The sequence below is a fragment of the Ambystoma mexicanum genome, chromosome 4p (assembly GCF_040938575.1).
Source record: "Ambystoma mexicanum isolate Mex_15411 chromosome 4p, UKY_AmexF1_1, whole genome shotgun sequence".
Classification (NCBI taxonomy): domain Eukaryota; kingdom Metazoa; phylum Chordata; class Amphibia; order Caudata; family Ambystomatidae; genus Ambystoma; species Ambystoma mexicanum.
Window position 1 is genome coordinate 25,487,839 of NC_090927.1, and position 12,720 is coordinate 25,500,558.

Consider the following 12,720-nt stretch of genomic DNA (forward strand, 5'->3'; position numbering starts at 1 on the left):
GTAGAGAATGTGGGGTATATCTCTTTCCTTGGCTGGGTTCTCCCTCTGGAGCAGTATCTTGCCTCTCTCAAACTTGAGCAGAACCACCTGTTCTGACTTGATGGTCGTGTAGATAAATAATACCTCAGTCCCCAAGTACCGCACGAGTAAGAGTAAAAACACTACTCAGGCAATCTTTGAGGCCACAGGTGTAGAGTGTCGTCAGCCTGGAACCAGGAACGCCGGAAGAACCCCCTGACCACTGTAAGGCAATGAAGGGTTAAGTTTAAGCAATGATAATTGACAACAATGGGAAGGACAGTAGTGACAATGTAACAGTGGCTTACCTATAGTGGGCAGGTGGGAAGTTTTAGGCATAGGCAGGTAGTATGGTGACAGCAGCAGCAGGCTGAGGTGTTTTGATGGCACTCTGGGAGACACCCGAGTTAGGTATGGAACAAGAACATAATCTGTGATCAATCCAAAACACAATCCGAGGTCAGGAGCCAAAAGACAGAAGTGTATGCAGGGAAATCCACGTACCAAGTCCAATATCCAAGCCAATGGTCAAAAGTCCAGATGATCAGAGAGCATGCCAAAATCCAGGTAGGGAAATCCAAAGACAGTCCAAGCAAATGTTCCGTGATCAAGGTAGTACGTAAATAACAAGAGTAATCCAAACGCCAAGCAGTTCTCCGTGAAGAAGCTGTGAAGCAATGTTTCTGCGTTTGCTCGCCCTTTTTCAATACGAGCATGGTCATGTGACGCGGTCACGCGACCACAGCTACATGTCACGTGGAACGCAACACAGCAGGGATTGGTGTTGGTGTTGCGGGCGTTTTCCGGGCATGTGACGCGTGGGTTTCCCTACGCCCTTGTTTCACGCGGGGAGCATGAAGAAGTCACCATGGCAACTGCCAGCGTGGAAAGGGGCATAAGGACACTGATCCACCAGCCGGGAGACCTCTGCGGCTGTGCCGCTGCTGCTGTCGCTGCCGTTGGGAGTGCATGTGGGAACTGGGAACAGTAGCAGGTGAGCGATTGGACATGACAGAGGATATGACACCACCTCTGGTTCCGGAAGCACCTCAAGGCCCTCCTTTTTGCTTCTGCTTTCTCTCTTGCTCCCCTCTGCTAATTTCCCATATCGCTCTGCACACTAGTCACCTGGCCAATCCTGAACTCAATCCCAGGCTCCTGCATGTCCAGTTTCCCTCGCAAAGATTTGCAGGGTATGAGGTTATTCTATTGAATGCATCCATCCACCCCATATAATGTCACCTAGTCAATCCTGCGATATTTGTAGCCAAGCCAGTGAAACCTGATTATATTGTCCATGTTAGGAAGAATTCTCCAAATGTGCTAATGTCCCTTACCTTTTGAGACCCCCAGGAACTTTGCTGGATTTCTAGGACTTGATTTTTTTTACCTGGGAAGTGTGTGAGCCTTTTTTTCCCACTCTTCCATGTATTTTGTGTGTGTTTTACGTTTGTGTTCTTTGGTAATGGAGAATTTGAAGCAAACTCCATGGCATCATCTTTTTCTGTTTGTCACACAGAACCTTCAGTGCAGTGGCACAGACATGTCTTTCAGACTCCCCAATGTTTAAATACCTTCCCTGAAACTGACTACTGTCTCCCAGGGCATGTAAAGTTAAATAGACTTTCCTTGTCTCTTTAAATGTACTGACCCAGCAAACCCTATCTTACTATAGAGTGCTGGATGGGTTGCTTAGCTTCCCCTAAGTCAAAGCACTCATGTAACAGTAACATGTTACCTTTTCCTATTTTAAACGACTGGTGGCAGTGGTTTAGATCAACTACCATGATTTTTCGTGAATGCTAACAACGGTAGCTCAAAATCAGGGGTAGCCATGTTTTTCAATATGGCGCCCCAGACCTATCTGTAAATACAGACTCAGGTCATCTTTTTTCACAATTTCTTTTAGGGAAAGTCCCTCTTGTGTTTGTCTCTGTGCACCAAACCTGGTTTGGTCCCTTTGTTCCTTGCCCTTTGGTGGGCTTCTGTACTTAAGCCCCCCTCTGGTGCCAGACTGTCTGGGGTGGACAGGATGTGAGGGAGGTACCTGAAACTCCCTGTGCTTAGTCTCCTAGAAGACCTGAATGCACTCGGGTGTGATTGGCCAGCTGGCTGTCCGGCAAGGACAGCCACCCTGCTGGGTGAGTGACAGCCAGGCTGAATGAATGGGGGGAAAACTGTTTAAAAGGGTCTCTGGGACTTGGAAAGGAGAGTCGACTACTGGCACAAAAGAAACGAAGAGGAGAGTAAGGAAAAGGACTGCTGCAACTCCTGGATGACTGGTGAAGCCCTGCTGCAGGTCCGAATTGCATGGAACTCTGACGACAGAGAAGCCCTTCAAGGTTAATTTCTTCCCTTGAGTTTGGTGGGAACAACCAACTCGCAAGCCACCTGGACACCGTCCTATTCTGGTCGAATTTTCTTCAGTGTGCTGTTGAAAACCGGATAGCAAGAGGGAAGCAAACCAGGGGGACTTTAAGGCAATCACACCTTAAACCGACATCTTGCTACAGCTGTTGGCCTCTTCCCTGGACAGTGCAGGAAGCTCCCGACGTCCTCCTTCTCGTCCCCATGACTGAAGCTCAGGAACAGCGAGATCTGCTTGAACTGCCAGGAACAACTGCCTCAGCTACAGCTTTTTTCATTTAAAAGGTACTGTGCAAACGCAGTCCGGAAATCTTTTCGGCCATCGAGAAAGTGCGTGAAACAACGAAGTCTTGTCTTTCCCTGAACATTCGTCAAACTTTTCACCTAGCCAAATCCTTTAAAAATCTGTGGCAAAGACTTACATACCAGACATGTGCTATCCTAGACAAGAGACTCTGAACCATTGACTTTGGCCCAGGCCTATTGAGAAGAATTGCTGGTTGTATTTAACTGAAACCCTTTGCCCTGCCTATGAATGTATTTGGGCTGTCTATACTTATAACCTTGTCTTTTCCCTCCCTTCTTAAGTATCTGAAGTGCCGTTTTGCTCACACTTCATTTTTGAGCTAAACTTGTTCAATTACTTACCGGTTGGGTGTTTGTGGTATATTAGTGTGTGATAGTGAGATGTTTGTGCTATTGTAATGTTTTATAAATGATTGAGTAAATGAATGTATATTCTTTTACTAAGAAACCTTGAGTAAGTGTTTACTTGAATCACTGTATTGGTTAGTCATTTGTGTAACTTGTTCTGCTGTTCTACTGCTCACTTAAACTCTTGAGATCAGCCATCGCTACCACTTTACTGTGTAGTACAGGCTTGTACCAAAGAATTGTGCTTATACTTGTAGTCCTAATTACCTGTAGTGTTCCCAAAGGGTACTGCAGTGATTCTGCCTAACAGTCCACAGTTGTGCAATGTATGAGGAAGAAGAGGAAGAGAGGATGAGTGTTAAGGAGGGTACTTTGGAGGGAGGTGAGGTTCTTTTTATTGACATGTCCTCGACAATCAATCAAGATACTGGCGAGAGGGATACAGGTGCAGCTGTTGAGGGCCTGCTGGATGAGGAATACCAAGTTAGACTGAAGAAACAGTTGCCTTTGCATTAAGGGAAAGGCAGTCACTATTTATTCTGACTCTGAGTATGTAACCTCCACTGTGCATTCAGGCTTGTCAAGGTGGCAGAGAAGAAGGTTTATAAGATCTGACGGGACCCCTATCCCGCCTGCTGCACTGTTGTCCAGATTAATCGTGGAGCTAAAACTATCCAAGAGATAGGGATTGTTAAATGTGCTTCGTATATCAATTGTTCTAACTCAAAAGTACTTGGAAATGACGCCGTAGGCAGGGAGGCGTGTGAAGTCACATATATGCCATTCCTAGATTCCCAGAAAATGGAAACTGTGTCTCTGCAGGTACAGTTGCCAGTTCCAGACACTTCAGTACCTTTGCTTCAAATGATAGAAATAGAAGGAAAAGCACCTCGGGAGCAACAGGAACTGTGGGCAAAGAGAGGATGTACCCTCTTTCCAGCAGATTTGCTGTGGAGTCAGGATCTTACGGGGAAGGTAGTAATGCCTATAGAGCTGCATCTTGTAACTCTAGAGAAACTCCATTACTCGTTGCATACTTCTCAGTGGCAGAGTTCCAGGAGGAATGGTTCATACCAAAACTCCAAGAACAGGTTAGTAGATTTGTAGGTAATTGTACAGTTTGCAAGGAATTTCTACCATGAGGACAATAAGAGGAGTTTTGCCTAGGCCCTTTTGGGCCATTCCAAGAGCTCTACATAGATTTTGCGGACATGCTCAAGAGGTGTAATAATTTTTGGTATAAACCATGATGCTAAGTGTGCAGCAACAATTTTAGTTAGGGAGGTATTTCCCCAATGGGAAATGTGTAAGGTCATAAAGTTCCTTCAATGGGACCCATTTCTTTAAGGCCCTATTCACAGAGATTACTTCACTCTTAGGGACTAAGAATAAGCTGTGTTCGGTGAGCCACCCTCAGGCCAACAGTCTAGTTGAAAAGCTAAATGGTGTTCTTAAATCTCAATTAATGATAATATGTAGTGATTTGCATATAAATTGGCACTATTGCCTCCAAATTGTTCTGTTTTATTAAAGAAATAGGCCAGGAAAAGAGGACCATCTTACCCCTCATGAGATTGTGATAGGGCGTAGGTTACACACACCACTCTCACCAGCACCCACAGCATCAGATTCACATTACTCAGCATAAGTCTTGGGTTATGAGTTTAGGGAGTACAGTAAAGACTTAACCAACAGTGTCAGAATTATATATGCACAGGTTGTGTCTTCTCATCAACAGTCTACAGGAAGAAGCGGCAAAGAATCCAATGATTTGCACTAGCAACAACTAATCCCTGGAGAGTAGGTTTTCATCCACTCCTTTGTGCAAAACTGGAATGAACAGTATTTACATGGGCCCAATCGTATGATGTTCGCAACTCCAACTGCTGTGAAAGTTGGGGGAAGCAAGAGCTGGGTTCACATCAGTGATGTACGAAGGGATACCAGCCACTCTCCACCGGCACTTTAGCAGGCTCAAAGTTAAGTATGCCCTAAGGATTTACAGTTCATTACGGTAGAAAAGGGGAGGTGAATGAATACCAGTAATTGTTATTTTTCAAGAATAAAAAGAATTTCTGAATTTACAATGTATATTAGAATGACCATTCATATGTCTTTCTCGTTTCTCTTGTCATCATGTTCAAAGATGGCAAACAGCATGGGTGTCAATGGTCTAAATGTATCTAGCATTATAGAATTTGATGACGTACTATTGAGGTCGCAAAGGAATGTTGACGCTGATTTACTGGATAATGAGGACAGAGTAAATTTAGACCTGATGGTAGATGTATATGGTTTTGCATCAGATAATGTATGGTATAGCCATATGAGGAGAGTGGGGAGAGAGAGAGCTGAAGGATTTTGCTCCACCTGCACCCTCATTCCACATGCATCCGGTGTCTCTACAGTGTTTTTATCCCAGATGAAATCGAGTTAGCAGAGGCTTTGTGCAGGGTCCGAGGGCAGTTTTCAGGGCAATCAGTCACAGCATCTATTTTACCTGTTGACGAAGAATGTTCACCTACAGATTGTAAAGAGAAGAAGAATGTTTGCTGTACTCACAGCCCAGTTCAGTTTAAAAGGGGCCATTATCATCAACAACCAATGGCAAGAGGTGAAGAGTTGCAGAGATGGAAGGATGAGTAGATTGTTAGAAGAAGGGGTGTAATGTGTAAACACAAAATGTGGAAATGTGTTGCAGAGATATTTAAAGTAGCTAACATGGCTCAGGGAGCCAGAAAACCTGTTAAGATACTCACTCATTTCTCTCTGTGTTATAACAGGGATGTCATGGTGCCTGTTGCCACAAATGGGAACTGCAACCAAATGCTTCACATTGCTGATCATGCTAGAGGTACAGCTGCACTTCTTGATGCATTTTGGACTTGTGAACAGTATACCTATAGACAATTGCGTAGTCAAGTGGAGTACTAAGTGGTCAACTGTGGTTACTTTGGTTAAAATTCTACACTTTCTATTACTGGAGGTGGTCCTTACTTCACCCACTACTGAGGAACTGCATAAAACAGCCATTTCAGTGCATAGCACAGCGCAGATTCAAGTGGAGTATTAAGTGGTCAGCTGTGGTGCACAGGGAGTCGGTGGGAGTAGCGCCTGAGCCATTGGCTCTGTTATGTGTATGAAGAAAGCAGAGTGTGGTCAGTATCCTCAAAAGTAAGGATGTGGCACAGACCCCATTACGGTAGGCCTGATACCAACAGATATTAACTTTTTGTTTCCACGACCGATGACGCGTCTAATTTTATGGTTTGTGTCCTGAGAAGTCAAACTAATCAGCCTACTGCGAACATGCATTCGACAGTCTTAACTGATGTAAGCAGTGACATTTTGGGGTTAGTGTCAAGTGCTTCGGAATCCACACGAACTGCGAAATGATCAAGGTGGCTGAGTCAGCTCTGCTCCCAATGTTGGACAGCAAAGAGTAAGTCGGCACACATAGAATGGAAGACACACTCTGGCTCAGTTTTTCAAAAGGCAGTTAAAAATTTGAGTCGGGACCAGCCTGGCCTTCCATGTTAAAGTCACTTGTTTTTGGTTCAACATAGTCTCAATCAGGCTCTGACCTTTCAATTCACAGTTCGTAGGGTTTACTTCCCCAAGCTTAATTCACGTTTGTCAGGGGTTTCCTTCCCCTAACTTATTTCACATTCCAAGTCTCCCTCCCTCAGTTAGGCTCTGACCTTTCACTTATGTCGAAGACTTTCGAGTGTGCAAGGTTTTTTCACAGACCTCTGCAGGACCACTTCGACTTTCACTTCAGCTCTCCCTTTTGTTGTCTAGACCAGTGTCTCTTGCTCTTGGTAGGTTCACAACACAATTAGGAAAGTTCAAAGAAATCTTTCTCTTTAAAGCATTCACCTTTTAACTTCCCCTTTCACTGGAATTAATCTTGGCCATGGCGCATTTCAGAGTTCATTCACTTTGTTGCTTTCTAATGTGACAACAAGCATTTCGCAGAGACGTTCGAATTTGCTGTTTCTTTCCGCCGGACAACTCTGTTACTCTGTATCACTGGCTTCAAAGTTATCAGCTAGTTTAAAATGTGCTATTGTTTCACTTTTTTTCGTGTCTAATCAGCAAACGCGCAACCTTCAAGAGTGAGATCCACTGTTACGGCTTCAATCTTTCCTTGACACAACCCGCCCTTTCATGTCTTTCGCCATCTCATATTCGTTTTCCTTTCCTTGCAGCTTTGCTTTAGGAGTCAAAGTTGACAAAACAGGCTTGGCCTCGCCTCCCCAACTCTGCCTTTAACCTGGGAGGGTTGTTGTCTTCCTTGAAACACAATGCAGCCTTCCTCTGGGAACAGGCTTTCGTTGCATATCCTTCACAGTTGCTTGCAGGCAACAACCTCCTGCAGAGATCTTTAGGGTTTTTCTACCGCTCTCTCTGGTCACTCCATCGGTCTTCTTGCTCTATTGGGTTTGCCTTCTCCCTGGAAGATCTGCTCATTCTCATATCTCACCTTGCTCAGGGTGTGTCTCAATGTTCTGCCTTTTATCCGTGTGGGGGGAGCTAATGGGTATCAGATGTATGTAATTAAAGTCAAGTGCCTGATATTGCCTGACCTTATTAACAGGACATGTCCAATGAGGTATTTGAGTGTTAGCCTTTTTCCTCTCAGGTCTCCTCTATCTCAGCTTAATGTTTGTGTACAAAGGGGGGTACTGGAAAGTCAGAGAATCTTATGATATCAGACGGTGTATGGGCAAAGAAAAGTGGGGGATACCATCATTTGCCTCACCCCCACTCCCCAAGGATCCTTCACCCAGGTGATCCTCCTGCATTGGTCCACCCCCAGTGTCTGGATCCAAAGGCGATGGCCATGTCCTGGCCACCTCAGAGGGAGATTCCCGGGATTAGCAAGTGAAGCACCCTTTGGTTTCTCGTTGCAGCAGGCAGGTTGGTCAGCAGGGGAGGGAGAGAGATAAAGCAGAGGAGAAAAGTAAGGTCTTGAGCTGCATCCAGAACTTCAGGTGATCTGGCTCAGGTTTGAGAGATGCAGGGAGGCTGCTCCAGAGGGAGGCACCTGCAGAGCAGAGAGATCTACCCCCCCACTATCTGCCTGGAGAAGCATCTGACCCTCATTCAGTTGGAGGTAACTGAGCAAAGGGTTCGAGAAGAAAATTATTTTGGAACATAGAGTTGGATTTAGTGCAGTCCCCGGCACCAGAAAGCCTTGTGGACAATGCAGAGGGTCTTGAACTTGATCCTTGCATCCACCGGGAGCCAGTGGAGAGGTTGTCAGTACTGGAGAGCTAATATCTGTGGGCTTTATGGACAAGTGGAGAGAAGAGGAGGGAAGACTGAGGAAGAGGCTGTTGCAGTAGTCCAGCCTAGAGAGAACCAGGGCTCTGGAGACAGTTAGTTTCTGGGGGAAAGTTAGAAAAGGAAGAATACCTCTGAGGAGGTACAGCTGGTGGTGGGACTTCTCGGCAATGTCTGTGATGTGAGGAGAGAAGATGAGAGAGTGGAGTTGAAAATGACAGTTTTTTTTGCCTCAGTGAAAGGTGAGGGAAGAGGGCCAAAGGAGGGCAGCCAGAGAAAGAGGGAAAGTGGGAGCAGGGGTCTCAATGAGAAGGATCTCCGTCTTACAGGCATTGAAGCAGAGATCATTGGATGAGCCCCAATCCTGAATCTTGGATAGGTTCTCAGGAATGAGCGAGGGAGTAGAGGAAGCTGAAGGGTCCCTCAAAGAGAGCTGAGTGTCATCTGCATAAACTGAAAGTTAGGGTAGAAGGTGGAGATTTGGTGAGCCAAAGGGGCCAAGTAGACATTGAAGAGCCAGTGTGCAAGGTTTGAGGCTTGGGGAACACCACACGTGGAGAGAGTGGTGATGGAGAGAAAGGAACGAAGATGGACCTGGGAGGGCCAATCCATGAGGAAGGAGGTCTTCCAGGCCAAAGCCTGATCCATGATGCCCACATTCTCACAGAGACGCTTGATCAGGATGGTGTGTTTGACTGTGTCGAAAGCAGAGGAAAGGTCAAGGAGGATGAGGACAGAAGGAAGGTTGGAGTCAAAATTAGAGAGCAGGTCTTCATGTGTGTTCAGGAGAGCAGTTTCCGTGCCTCTGGCTGCTCTGAAGCCAAACTGATGGTCATGGAGGCAACCAATAGATTCAGTGTGTTTAGTAAGCTGGTAGATGGCCCGACTTTCCAGGCGGTTGCCCAGAAAAGGTGTGATAGAGATCAATTGAACATTTCCTAGGACTTTGTCAGCTTATAAAGTTTCTTTATAGACCTGTGCACCTCCTTGTTCCTCAGGGTATAAATGAGGGGGTTTAGAGCTGGAACCCCCAGGGAGTAAAATATTGATATTGCTTTGTGCTCCTCTGATGGGTCCCTTGACTTAGGCATAAAGTAATTCCCCATGAGTGTTCCGTAGAACAGAGTAACAACCACGAGGTGAGACCCACAGGTAGCGAAAGCCCTGTGCCTGCTTTCAGCCGTTGGCATTCTCAGGATGGTGGCAATGATCTGAAAATAGGTGAAAAGGATCAAAGAAATTGGGGACACAAGACTGACAAAAGCCAAAACAGGTGTCATGATGTCAATGAAATGGAATTTTAAGCAGAATAATTGTGCCACAGCTTCTGCTTCACAGTATGTGTGGTCAATGACGTTATGTCCACAGAAATCCACCAGTGGAAGGACAATCAGAGAGGATAAAGAGTAAACGAATCCAAACATCCAAGTGGCGATGGCAAGCTTGATACAGACTCTAGTGTTCAGAATCTCGTGATAACGTAAAGGGTGGCAGATAGCAACATAGCGATCCAACGCAATCACTGCCAGAAGGAAACATTCCGTTTGACCCAAGGATAGGGCCAAGTACATTTGTGCAATGCATTGAGAATAGGAAATTGTAATGCTATTTACCAACAGTCCCCGCAATGAGGTAGGGCCACTAACCGATGAATAGCAGAGATCCAAAACTGACAGGTTACACAGAAAAAAGTACATCGGTGAGTGAAGACGAGTATCGATCAGAGTCACAAGAATGAAAAGGCTGTTTGCAGTCAAGGTGACCAGATAGACTATCAGAAGCAGCACAAACACCACTGTCTTGGTCTTTGGATGATAGAAGAATCCTTTGAGGATGAACGTGGCAATCTGGGTTTGATTTCTGCCTTCCATAAGGGTTTTATACACTATCTGAAAAACCAAAATAAGAGTAACACATTGATTTATCAGTGGTGTTAAGGTGGTCTCAATCAATTATCAATTACCAATAACAAAAAGAACTCAAGAAATGGATTAACAGCAAGTGCACGAAAAACCGTGCTTTATTCAAACGTGAATGACAGGGTAAAAAACACACAATAGCATTCTCAACATTGGAATATAGAACACAGGCTTTAAGCCAAATACACATCACAAATGACATTGTGGATAGTGATAAGAAAAACACATGTGTTAACTCTTTCTATTGGTTAGTGAGATATAACACCTATACATTCAAAAAGCTTGTCCTACTAAAAATGTTACTTATTGTTCTTTCATATAATTGATTGTCATTCTACAACACTAGCCACCATGGTGGACAAGGTTTTGATTGGCTAGCAGTTGCTCATCTGACCTGGACACATTAATATGGTGCCAGGATGCATTGTAAGGAAAGAGAGAAGGACAGACAGCTTCAATTCCATTTCAAGAAGTCTCTTCCTTCTCCTTCCCAATCCTGAGGCTTTATCTGCCATTTTGTTTGTGACCTTGGCATACCGCCTCTGTGTCTGGATGTAACAAGGGAGTAGCAGGTGCACTATTTAGTTGAGCCTGGAATACACAATCCCTGTTCCAATTACATGGTAAAAGACCACTGTTTAGAACTCATTTTCATCTATTTATTGATTTAAGTGCTATCCTGCCCCATGTGCTCTGTTATTCAGAAACCAGTGAGAATACTATGCATTTATTCATTATAAAATGGTTTGGTATGGTAGCTATTTGCACCTGCAGATCAAAGCTATCTGTGCTTTCTTGCTGTTACCAATAAAAATGAATTAACTTTATAGTTCCATACTGTGTGCTTCTGAGCAATGTTATCTAGTGTGATTTTGACTGCACTGACCTTGATGCCTGGGCTTCTGACTAAACACTGTGGAGCTTGAAATTGTGCGCAGAGCAATTTTAGAGTCAGGATTCAGAATTTCATAATGGAGGCCCTACACGGTTTTGTCTAAAAGATGGCAGTACATAGAGGGCTGTACTTTGGCTCTTTCTACATCATGTTAATGTTATTCATGTCTTATACACTGCACCGACACAGTTGATTCCCTGGCCATTTATTCTTCAACCTATGCCTACCTACACCTATCTATATGCTTCTTATAAGACTCTCTCTGTGTATTCTGCAATCTTTCCCATCTCTTGTAAGCGCCCTTACTTCGTACCCTACTTGTGTGGGGCAATCTAGTATATTCTTCATGGTGGTTATACTACGACTAATGGTTGAACTAACCATTTATGGGTCACATCCCAGCTTGTACCTTTGTTCACCTGTAGAAACAGGTTAGGGCGTTGCCGGACCTGGTACTGATCTTGTCTGCAACATCACCCTCCTCCTATGGTCAATTTATTGACCAAATACCAATTTTCCTTCATCATCTCATATCAACCTTTATAGTTCTGTATCCTAGAGACCCCCCTCGAGTCACCTCCCTGTTCCACATATTCCTCTAGGCCACATGTCATAAAAGAACTACACTTCACAATACACCCAGTGCTGTGTATAATATTCAGCATCTAATGGGTGTTCATATTTTGTACCAGGGTGCCCAATTGGCCTCTATATCTGTGCATGTGGGTTTGTTCATCTGTTTGAGTATGAACATGTACCATGCTATTCCTGACCATCACTATTGTCAAAATGTGTTTCTCCACTATTTTCTTCCCTGCTCTTCTACATTGCCTCTACATAGTTTGCGGGACACTGCAGTCAGTACCAATACGTATACTGCCACTAGTATCTTAAACACATTACCTAACCAGGTAGGCACCCCTGGGAACAAGTACTCAAACAGGTCCTCATCTTCAGTTTTCTCAGTTTGCTGCACCATGTATGCGTGTAACTCCTGCAGGGACATTATAGCTTCTGTAAAGCTCACATTTGGCTCATTGTGTGTTGGTGTAAAGGTAAGGCAACTTGATCATATTTGTGCACACATACCCCCATCCATTGCAGTGAGGAGGTTGAGGACATACCTATTTTGGAGAGACATCACTGACACAACTTTCAGCTCCTCCTTAATTGCACTGAGTCCCTCTGCAGTGTCATTGATTGTTTGCAATAACTCCCATCTGTGGCCCTCATTACGACCCTGGCGGAAATCGAAAAACGATGGCGGAAATGCAATACCGCCATCGAATAGCGCTCGGTGCGATTATGACCCGTCACCGTAAAGTACGATGCCATTAGCGACACCGTAGTGAATGCCAACTCTAACTGCACCAAGTACGCGCACGCGCGCCATGCGAAACCGTAATTACCACCATGGCGCAACGGTACGCGAATTCTGACCCTAGCGGACATTTACCTAACGCCATCAAGCATGGCGGAAAGTACCATTCCGCCATGGTGAGAAGTACGGCAACGCGAACCAACCGTAAATGGCCCTACTGAGTGCCTGTACACCACTCCCTGGCCACATTGCACAAC